Source organism: Lolium rigidum, chromosome 3 (assembly GCF_022539505.1).
Source record: "Lolium rigidum isolate FL_2022 chromosome 3, APGP_CSIRO_Lrig_0.1, whole genome shotgun sequence".
In the NCBI taxonomy this organism is placed as follows: Eukaryota; Viridiplantae; Streptophyta; class Magnoliopsida; order Poales; family Poaceae; genus Lolium; species Lolium rigidum.
In genome coordinates this window covers 310,416,623-310,427,649 of record NC_061510.1, presented here as the reverse complement: position 1 = coordinate 310,427,649, position 11,027 = coordinate 310,416,623, and the positions used below count along the sequence as shown (strand labels likewise).

General features: G+C 41.9%; 1 long non-coding RNA gene across 1 annotated transcript; it reads right to left on the bottom strand.

The window, feature by feature from the left end:
* Nucleotides 1-6,956: 6,956 nt before the first annotated feature.
* LOC124703706 lies at nucleotides 6,957-9,345 on the bottom strand. The gene is made up of 2 exons (XR_007003227.1): nucleotides 9,022-9,345; nucleotides 6,957-7,594 (listed from the first exon to the last, which is right to left on the bottom strand). It is a non-coding gene; the product is annotated as an uncharacterized LOC124703706 (long non-coding RNA).
* Between the last annotated feature and the right edge of the window lie 1,682 nt (nucleotides 9,346-11,027).

Sequence of the window (11,027 nt, the reverse complement as noted above, 5' to 3'; positions counted from 1 at the left end):
GGAGGTGCCACAGTCGCCACAGTCACGAACTTGAACTAGAACTTGACCTAGATCTAGATCTAGATCGGACCTTTTTTTTGAATCCTGGATAAAATACCACCGGCGCACCGAGCTGGTGCGCCGGCACTAACTCGTGTTACCCCCGGCGAACGGGGCTGGTGCGCCGGCAATAAGACATTATCACGGCCCGTTCCCAACGGCGGGCTCTAGTGCGCCGGGGATAACCGATTTTGGTGCGCGGCGATAAGCCTTTTCCTTGTAGTGTGATGTTGAGCTGCTGCAAAGAGGGGTCCGGTGTTCACCACCGCCTTTACCCGTCTGTATGTTTGTTGCTAACGCCCTCTACATGAGAAGGTCAATCCTCCACTAATATCTTTCACTACTGCAGAATAGGTCACCAGTGACAGGCTCAAAAGGTCCATTAGTGACAGGCAAAGCGTCTGTCACTAATAACTAGTCACTGGTATGAGGTTACTAGTGACATGCAAAGTGCCAGTCACTAGTATGTGTATAGCAGTGACAGGCAAAAGATATGCATGTCACTAGTTGATCAAAGGCCACAACCCCGCGGGATTTTGTAGTGACATGCCCATTATCCTGCCTGGTATGAATTTCGATATTAAAAAAAATGTGTTTCCAATGAATATGCGGTAACAAGCATGTACAATATAGCATCCAATAAGTAGAATATCATACAAAATTCAACAAATACACAATATTAAAGGACTCCAATCCCGCAATAACATAGAGAAGTTCTACAAAGGCATCTTGCTGCAAGGCATCTTGCTGCGGCTGATCTTTTTTCTTCCCTCATTAATCTGCAATTGCTGAACTTGAAACGGAAGTCCCTATGTGATTTGTGGTTCATGCTTTGAGAAGGTCAATGTTGCAAGTCTAGTAATCACATTCACACAAACTGATGTTTTGGCCGTCGACCATGTTCTAGAGCTGGTTGCCGCCTACACACAAAACTAATTTTAGATAAGTTTAAATATGGATTCATGGTAAGATCAGATGAATAAAATCACAACATTCAATGTAAATCATAGACAGTTTCATAGCATGTACTATAAAGTAATATAATAACCTACGTGTAGCAAATTATACAACAATTTTCTCCTTGTTTAAGCAACTAAACAATCAAATAAATTAGTAATCATCTGAAGTGTGTCGATTAAATCAAATATTTCTTGAAGTATGGACATTGTTCCCGGTCTCGCTAGATAGATAAAAATTAAACAAAACAATCCCATCATATTACAATGTGCAGGGTGCAATTACACAAGTATTTTTTTCTTCATTCTATAACTATATACAGATATCAAAGTAAACTTAGCGAGCTCTGAATCATGATTTGAATCACGAATTATTCATGTCCACGCAAAATGTTAGCGCATATACAAGAACAAATCACAAAGTACATGATTCAATCCAAAATTAAGGAGGTGACATAGTACCGCGGAGACAGATACGTATTGACCTGGAGACGGATAAATCCAAAAGGAGATGATTCAGTTGGGGCTTGGGACCTTCTATTTTCCCCGCCAAGGATTAACTCTGTGAGGTTTTGCGCATGTGTCGTTGCTGCGCCCTCTCAGCCAACAATCGACCACGGGAAAAAGGAATTCGTAAGTGAACTGAGAGAGAGAGAAATAGTGACCTGATGGGGACCTGTAGGTACAGAAGGGCACTGGCGGAGCTATGTAGGGGCCGACCCGGGCCATGGCCCGCCCAGGATTTTGAGGAAAAACCATATATATGTATGTACCAGAGGCCCAATTCAGGACGAATCCACTAGCTGGGACAGATGCATACGATCCGAGCAGGCCTAGCAGCAACGGAACAATTTGGAGCGGCCCAGCTGCTAGCCACGCAACGAGTAGCGACAGCTCTCCTTTCCTGCTAAGAAAAAGCACAAAAGTTAGCGTGCGCTCTCAAAAAATGTCGTCCAGAGTACTAGGTAGCTAGCTTTGTAACCGAATATTCAAGTGTTGTCCGGGCTATATGGTTCCCTACTTTTGTTTCTTATTTTCTGAAACTTCTAATATTTGATTGCAAAGTTTGAAAAAAAAAGTCTGAATAAAATACCTGGACATAGACAATGTTTGTATCCCATCTGTGTGTAAATTTTCAATACAAAATACATTGTATTTAACCTGTGGTAAAAATCACAAAATCTAACAAATAAGAAAATCGAGATAACAAAATAAAGGTTTATCATTTTCTCTGAGCTTAAAATGCAGCATATTTCGTTCTTACGCACTCATAGATTACAATATTGTGTACATCCTGATATTTCTTTGATTTTCTTTAGATGTATAAATTCAAAATTTTCAGAGGTTCAAAATTGGCATCCATATAGCCTGAGCTACAAAAATCCCGCTTTGTAATGGTAAAAAAACCTTTCTTATGCAATTAATTTCTATCGCTAGTCCAGCAAGTATTATTTTCTTCCTTTCTCCGAAGGTCTCCAAATTCTTAGATTCAGCGGTTTAAAGCATGATTTTCACTCAAAAATTTCCAACTCTTTAGCACTCAACAAAAAAAAAAATATTGCATTTTATCTTGGCCCGCCCATCTTTTTCTTTGTAGCTCCGCCGAAGGGATCAACTGTGAGGCGGCATCCGACTAGGAACCTCCTACAGATCTAATCGAAGGTGATTTTAAAGTAACTACATCAGATAACAAGGGAGATAATATAGGTCATTCCACAATTGAATGTTGAACGACAACTGTCATTTCCTAACAAACTAGTTATACCAAAAGGTTTGTCAAAAGTCAATTATACACCTCCAAAATATGTTTCCTATGGCACATACCTCCATGGACTTGTTGGGCGGTAGCACCGTTTAGTCTTAGCAGTTTAGGACACACAAAAAACCTGAATGATACATCATGCGTCTGCAAGAAAGAACGATTATTATATACAAGACAAGGTTGCCAGTAGCTCTCTCTACACATCATTAGCTGAACCAGAATCAATCCGGGGACAAGGGAAGTTTCTCCCCAAAACAGCAAAATGGTTGCTGCAATTGCAGTAGCTGAAGCCAACACATCTCAGCTCATATCGAGCTAGTCAACTCAACTGAATCAGGTCGTGTGAGACGGACTGCATGAGATATGAGAATATAACACTGATTTTGAATAAGCTGCATCAGCATTGCCACTATATTCTTTTAAAAGAAGAGGTACACAAAATTGAACAAATTTATATGGTGGTGTGTGTTCTCTGTAAAATAAAATATACTGTATATGGTCGTGTGTGACCTGCAGAGAACACGAGCACCAGGATCAAGCTCACCATTTTCTAGAGTCCACCCTCCTCTTGATAGGGAAGTTGGCGTCGTACCTCCATTTAGTTGACTGGCGCATCGCCGGCACGCCTCCATCGTAAAGCTTCCTCACCGGCGCCAGCGGATCCAGCAGATGGGTTGGGACAGGGCAAGGATGGCGAGCAAGGACGCAAGTAAGGAAGCAAGCGCAATCACAGCGCGGCGAAGTCAACAGCGGTGGCTTGCGAGTAAACCAGAGGCAGACTCGCAGCGGCGGGCAGGCGCGCGTGGTGGCGTACAGGGCGGCGGCGGCAGGCGGGGAAGCGGCGGCAGCGAAGGGCAGGCTCGTGCAGCGGCGTGCAGGGCGGCGGGGGGCAGGCGTGCATGGGCGGCGGCGGGCAGGCGTGCGAGGGGAGGCAGGGCGGCGGCGGGCGTGCGGCGGCTGAGCGGCGAACTTGCGATGTGGTATGGAAAGTCTAGAGTGATTGCGATGGTTCTAAGAAAAAATAGGCAGAAGCGATTAGGAAACTGCGTGCGCGATTAGTGGGGGGGAGAGGAGGTGCCTGCGCCTCGCGTGTCACGAGCCGGAAGGCATGCAACGGTTTCCTTCTTATTCTCAACTTTGGATGATTAGATCTGTTTTAGAATAAAAAAAATAAGGAAATAAATACGTATCATCATAATATGTCCCCTGGAATTCTTATCCACCGTCGACACCGCTGCCGTAGGCTCGCAATGAGCAGCCGGCGGCCGCACATGCACACTGCTTCTCCCGGCCATGGTTTCTAGCCATTCCGCCACCAAATAAAACTTGAATGGGAGGAGGATCAGCTCTAGATAGCACTCCGTATAAGCTTTTACTACTCGCCGCCGGTGAGGACAAATCAAATCTCATTAAGTGCGTTGGCCGGCTAGAACCGAAACCAAAGAAGGCCACACGGTAAAACAAACCAATAAACCCGGTTAAGTTAAAATTATTCTTAGTTTTAACCTGTCTTGATCGACGGAAAAATATAGGTATAGTGACAGGCATATATAGGTGCACGTCACTAACATATTTGGTCTTTAAGTCGGCACCCATAAACAATGTTAGTGACAGCCTCTTTTATGCGGATGTCGCTAGTGTTTGGTACTAGTGACAGGCTTATGCGAGCCCGTCACTAGTGTTTGTACTAGTGACAGGTATAATTTTGCATGTCACTGAACACCTGGCGGCTATAAGCATTTCTGCAGTAGTGTTTCTCTGAACTTTCTGAAGTCTAAAACATTTCTTATTTCGCCACATTGTTGTTTGTAAATTATTAAGATGAAAATAAGCTCGATCAGTTTTTTATTTGATGATGACTTGTTTGTGTGCAGACATCACCCTATATTTGGTAAATTCAATATAGAGACAACAGTCATATATGGTTATTATGTCCCAACCAAGACATCTCTCGAATATTGACATAAAGCTACCCAAACGGTCGAAGGAAGGAAAATTGAGTTAGTAAAGTTGCCCCGAGAGAGAATTAGAATGAGCATTCATTAACTTTCATAATGTAATTTGAGTGAAAATACGAAGTAATTTGCACTATAAATAAAGTTATTCACGTAGTATGTTCTACTCCAATTTTTGTGTTTGTGTGCTTGCTTGCTCTTTATATGGTCGCACATATAGGAAACTGAGAAATCTTGGATGATAGTCGAGTTGACGAGTTCAAGAGGCCGATACGAACGCACATGGTTGCAACTTTCTATTCCTTTTTAATACCAATTCATAGTTCGGATACGTAAATTGGCACTCGCAATTCTATGGTTAAATAGGATGCCTTATGTTATTTTTATGATTATGAACAAACCAATGTTATTTTCTGCGCATGTGATATATAGATGGATTAATCCTCATCTTGTCACATGATAAATATTTTTTCTTGATTAGTTGCATTATGTTTCGTACTCGCAGCTCTATATTTTACCTGCAGGTCCTTGGACCTCAATACAACACACAAAAGGTAATGACTTGATGGGTTTTTGCTAAAAGTTTGTACTTAATTTTGTTCCCCATTCCTTAAGCTAAACTGTTGTGTTATGTGTGGACTTCGGGCTCTTTATTCAAGAGATCACCTTTTCCCAATTTCCAATTTGCAAAGGCCTCGCTGAAGATATCTTTACCCTTGAATTTACCTTCGGTCCGACTTATGGAATATTTTGGATATTTGACAATATGTTGGAGGTTTATGACTTATGAATGGGGCATATATACCTTTTTCTAATTTGTTTCCATTTCTTTCGTAAGATCATAAAATATACATATTCTATAGTAAACATGCTGCAAAGGATGATTTGACCACTTGCTTTTTATATGACACACATATACAACGGAGGTGGCGTTTTGGCTCATAGGAGCAAATGCTCCCATTATACAAAATAATTAAAAAACAATCTTAAAAATGTAAAAAAAATCTGAAATAAATTTGTTGGTGTACATCGTGGCATTCTATGTTAGTGCAGAAGTTTTCGTGGAGAAACAACATTTTATGTGGCGTGTGCAAAAAAGACAAAAAAATGTCCTGTACGTAGTCGTGTTATATCATCAAAATTTGTCTTTTTTACAGGAGGCACATAATTTTTTAGTTTTTTTTTTCAAAACTTATGTACGAACATAAAATGTGTAGATGTACATGGAAAATTTTATTTAAATTTTTTTTGACACTTCAAAATGTACATTTACACAACGGGAGCAAATGCTTCTATGAGCCAAAGTGAATATCCCCATATACAACACGCTTTTCAAACTAATTGACTTCAGATGCTCATAGTATATTTTATATGCATTGATCAAGATGGTAAAGCTAGACCTATATTTCAGCGAAGTGGACTGTGGCCACCCTTATTTCCCAAATTGTCAACAGTTTAGGCATTTTCACATACAGCAAGCTATGGGAACTGTGCTTGCATTTGAATAATTAACATATAGCTCTTGAATGGAATGGAGTACTTGTCTCTTATGTACGTTCAACCGATATGGTTTGATAGAGATGCATATACATAGTTGTAAAGTAGTGCGAACTTGATCTAAATGCTTACAATCCATTTGACCAAACTCAATAAATACTTTTTACATCCATAAGAATTTTTGTTGATCTCGAGGTGTTCAAAATTTTAAAATGTTCACCTTGTTTGGTCCAGTCGAGGACCATACTATTTTTTTTTATCATACTATCATCATTAAAGCTTAAACAAAAAACCACGGATTACGAACATCACGTATTGCCTTATTTTTGCACAGTACTGGTGGTTGAGTAGAGGAAGAAAATGAAGGGCTCCTAGGTGGCCGTTGGTGAGAGAGAAGAGGGAGAAAGAGGTCACATTCGTCCAGATGAGGTTGGAAACGAGCTTTTTGTTCTCGAGCTATAGATCAATACAATAATGTATATATTTATCGTTTATTTCATAGAAATGCACCGACCCTTAGCTTGAGAATGAGACAATTACATGTATTTCTTACTTTCTATGCATATAAAATTGAAAGATAACTTTTTCTGGAATCACATCTTTAAAAATATGATTTCATTGTTTCTAAAATATTATATTGCTCTATGTTTCTATGTACGTGAATTTTCAAGTATATTATGTTTACATGTTCACAAATAAATGAAACTCTAGAAACCGTAGCAACGCACGGGCATTCAACTAGTTTAATTAGAATGCCAGATTTTTTTTTGAATAGGGATGGGGCCTCGAAGGACCCCGAAGCTGTCATTAATTAAGCGTCGAAGGGAACATTTTACAAACTGTACCCTCAGAAAATGAGAAAATTACAGCACAACCCAATACAATTACATAAAGGACCCTAAAACAGAAAATAGAAACGCCATCAAGTCCTTGGTCCTCTCCACCGGGATTGAGCCTCAATCGCCGGCCGCCATGACTCCCGCTGGGGACGCACCACTTGGGGTGAAACAAAGAGCTCCGGCGAGAAGCTCTTGAAGGGGCCTCCACCTTGGAGGTTGTAGAATCGCCACTACGGCGATTGGAGGGGCCGCCACTTCGGCCACAGAACACGGTAGCGGACATAGCCACCGTGTGATTCACTCCACCTTGCAGCAAGAGCCATCACCACCACCTTCGAGATGCACAAGACGACGTACCGTTGCTCTTCATCCTCTCGCCTCCACGGCCGGCCAGAAGAAGCATCACAACACCAGCTATTGACGTGCAAACTGCTTCTCAGTAAAACATTGGCGCTAGTCCTGCCAAAGAATGTAACAACAGGCTTGGCCTTTAGTATCCGATGGCATCAGAGTCGCCAACATCTCCTCCAACAGCTCATGGGTAACCTAAAACAACAAATATACTTCATCGTAAGAATGTGCAGCATAATCGATACTTCTAGATTTCCAAGTACAGAACTTTTCCCAATAATCAATAATCAATAAAATATGAAATAAATGAACTCTGAAGCGAACTCTATCCAAGGGAATAATTTAGCTAGTGGGTATTACGGAGGTAGTCAGGATGGAGAAACTAATGGTTTAGCTTCAAAATAAATGCCAGCATTGCATATGAAATCCATGTGATACTGTATAGCCCTCAACTCCACGATTTTACCTACCATATTTTCAAATGGGACATCTAAAATCAAATAGCCTCATCTGATTCATGAGCAAATAGTTATCGTATGCACAACGCTGAGTGAGAGGATTGCTCACCCTCCAATCTGAAAACAACAGATTTGTCGCAATAAAAAGAAGTCATAATAAATGAGCCCCACTGTTTAGAGCTGAGGAGACTACACACATTGAATACGTCCTCATGTATCAGAGCTGAGAAGAGTTATCCCTAATTGTTCCAATATTTTCATTCAATTGTAGGTGTTTACAAAAGTTGGGACAAATCGGGTCACTGGTATTGCGGATAATGTTGTTAAGCCAACACAGACTGCCTTTATGCCCGGTAGACAGATTTTAGAAGGGGTTGTTATCCTCCATGAAACTATTCATGAGCTGCATAGAAAGAAAATGGATGGAGTACTTTTTAAAATCGATTTTGAAAAAGCATATGATAAAGTTAATTGAGATTTTTTGCAACAAACGATGCGCATGAAAGGTTTTGATCCAATTTGGTGCCAGTGGGTTCAGCGATATACTGAGAAGGGGAGTGTTGGCATTAGGGTAAATGATGATTTAGGGCGATATTTCCAAACTAAGAAGGGGTTGCGTCAGGGAGATCCTTTATCCCCTATTCTTTTTACCCTTGTCGCCGACATGCTCGCTATTATGATTGAGAGAGCAAAACAAGATGGTGAAGTAAGTGGGCTTATTCCTCATCTAGTGGATGGGGGTCTTTCGATTTTACAATACGCAGATGATACTATTATTTTTATGGAGCATGATTTAGACAAAGCCCATAATATGAAATTGGTTTTATGCCTGTTTGAACAATTGTCTGGCCTCAAAATAAATTTTCACAAAAGTGAACTTCATGTTCCAGTGCTGCTTGATCTCGCCTCCGATGGCGGAACCAATCTGTTTAATCACCACCTTGATGACGGCAGAGGCGAGCATACCCCCGACTGCCGCTGTCGCCATGGCTCGTGTCCCTATTAATCTACCATGATTACGCACCAAAGCATCAGAATTGTGCCACAAGCTTTGCAAATATCAATGTCAAAAAAACATTCTTTGCGAATTTGCAGGCAGAACTGCAGTCAACCAAAGTCGTGCGCTTCAGCGCTTGTAAAGAAGGTAGATAGTAAGAGGTGCACCTGTAGCCGGGTACTCCACAGACCCGGGCGGGCTGATGCCGGCGGCGGGGATCTGGTGCGGCGGAGGCGACGGGATGGAGGCGAGATTCAGATGGCAAGCGCGTGAAGACTCAGAGAGTGAAGTGTCTGCTTAGGTGAGGGCAGATGCGAAGGGAAGACAGCTCCTCTAATCCTGCCGTGAGCTTTGACGCTATCGAGACCAGTGTCTGCTTTTCATCACACGGTTTGGTCGATGATAATTGTTTAGTTTGTTGATTAGTACCTTTCCTTTTCATCACACGGTTTCATCAGCTGGTCGGGTGCTTCGTTTTCGATGATTGTTCGTTGACTAGTCGTCCGTCACTGCTGCCGTAAAACGGTAAAAGTGTTGGTTTTGCTCAACTCTTGTCGCTGTTACGCCAAGCCTGCTTACATTCGTGGCGCACCAGTATTCGCTCCCTTATCTGTACTTACTAGTAGTAGTTACTAGTAGTACGCACGTTCCATACAATTGTATGTTGCTTATAAAAAATACATGTACGAACCGATAGGGACTTATTTCAGCTTAAACTAAACTGATGAATCATTATCAATTTCGCTGTAAAAAAACTATGTACAAATATTTATTTTATCCTGCTGTAATGGAACGAAAATATAAGAAAATTACAGCACAACCCAGCACAATTACACAAAGGACCCTAAAACAGAAAACACAAACGCCATCAAGTCCTTGGTCCTCTCCACCGGGATTGAGCCTCCATCGCCGGCCGCCATGACTCCCGGGGACGCACCACTTGGGGTGAAACAAAGAGCTCCGGCGAGAAGCTCTTGAAGGGGCCTCCACCTTGGAGGTTGTAGAATCGCCACTACGGCGATTGGAGGGCCGCCACTTCGGCCACAGATCACGGCAGCGGACATAGCCACCGTGTGATTCACCCCACCTTGCAGCAAGAGCCATCACCACCACCTTCGAGATGCACAAGGCGGCGTACCGTTGCTCTTCATCCTCTCGCCTCCACGGCCGGCCAGAAGAAGCAACACAACACCAACTATTGACGTGAAAACTGCTTCTCAGTAAAACATTGGCGCTAGTCCTGCCAAAGAATGTAACAACAGGCTTGGCCTTTAGTATCCGATGGCACCAGAGTCGCCAACATCTTCTCCAACAGCTCGTGAGTAACCTAAAACAACAAATCTACTTCATCGTAAGAATGTGCAGCATAATCGATACTTCTAGATTTCCAAATACAGAACTTATCCCAATAATCAATAAAATATGAAATAAATGAACTCTGAAGCGAACTCTATACAAAGGAATAATTTAGCTAGTGGGTATTACGGAGGTATTCAGGATGGAGAAACTAATGCTTTAGCTTCAAAATAAATGCCAGCATTGCATATGAAATCCATGTGATACTGTATAGCCCTCAAGTCCACGATTTTACCTACCATATTTTCAAATGGGCCATCTAAAATCAAATAGTGCTGAGTGAGAGGATTGCTCACCCTCCAATCTGAAAACAACAGATTTGTGCAATAAAAAGAAGTCATAATAAATGAGCTCCACTGTTTAGAGCTGAGGAGACTACACACATTGAATAGGTGGAAAAAGGGGCTTTTGGTCGCGTTGAAATCGCCATTAGTCGCGTGGCCCAACCGCGACCAAAGTAGCTGGACTAAAGGCCCCCCCTTCGTCGCGGTTCCTTACGAACCGCGACTAAAGGCCCATCCACGTGGCCGCAGGGCGAAGGCCAGGGAGCAGCAGGGACACCTTTGGGCCGGTTCTCCGGCCAACCGCGACTAAAGGCCCGCAGGTTTAGGGTTTAGCCCCCCTCCCCCTAAATCGGTTTCTTTTTAATTTGTATTATTTTATTTCTTTTGGGTTTTAATTTTGAAGGAGTTTTACATATTCTACGGTACTCAGACACACATATTTACAGAATGTACAATTTAAACAAATTTGAAATTGGTATCCAAAGAATTCAAGAGTAATATACAATATATATTCAATATTTCCACAGACCATA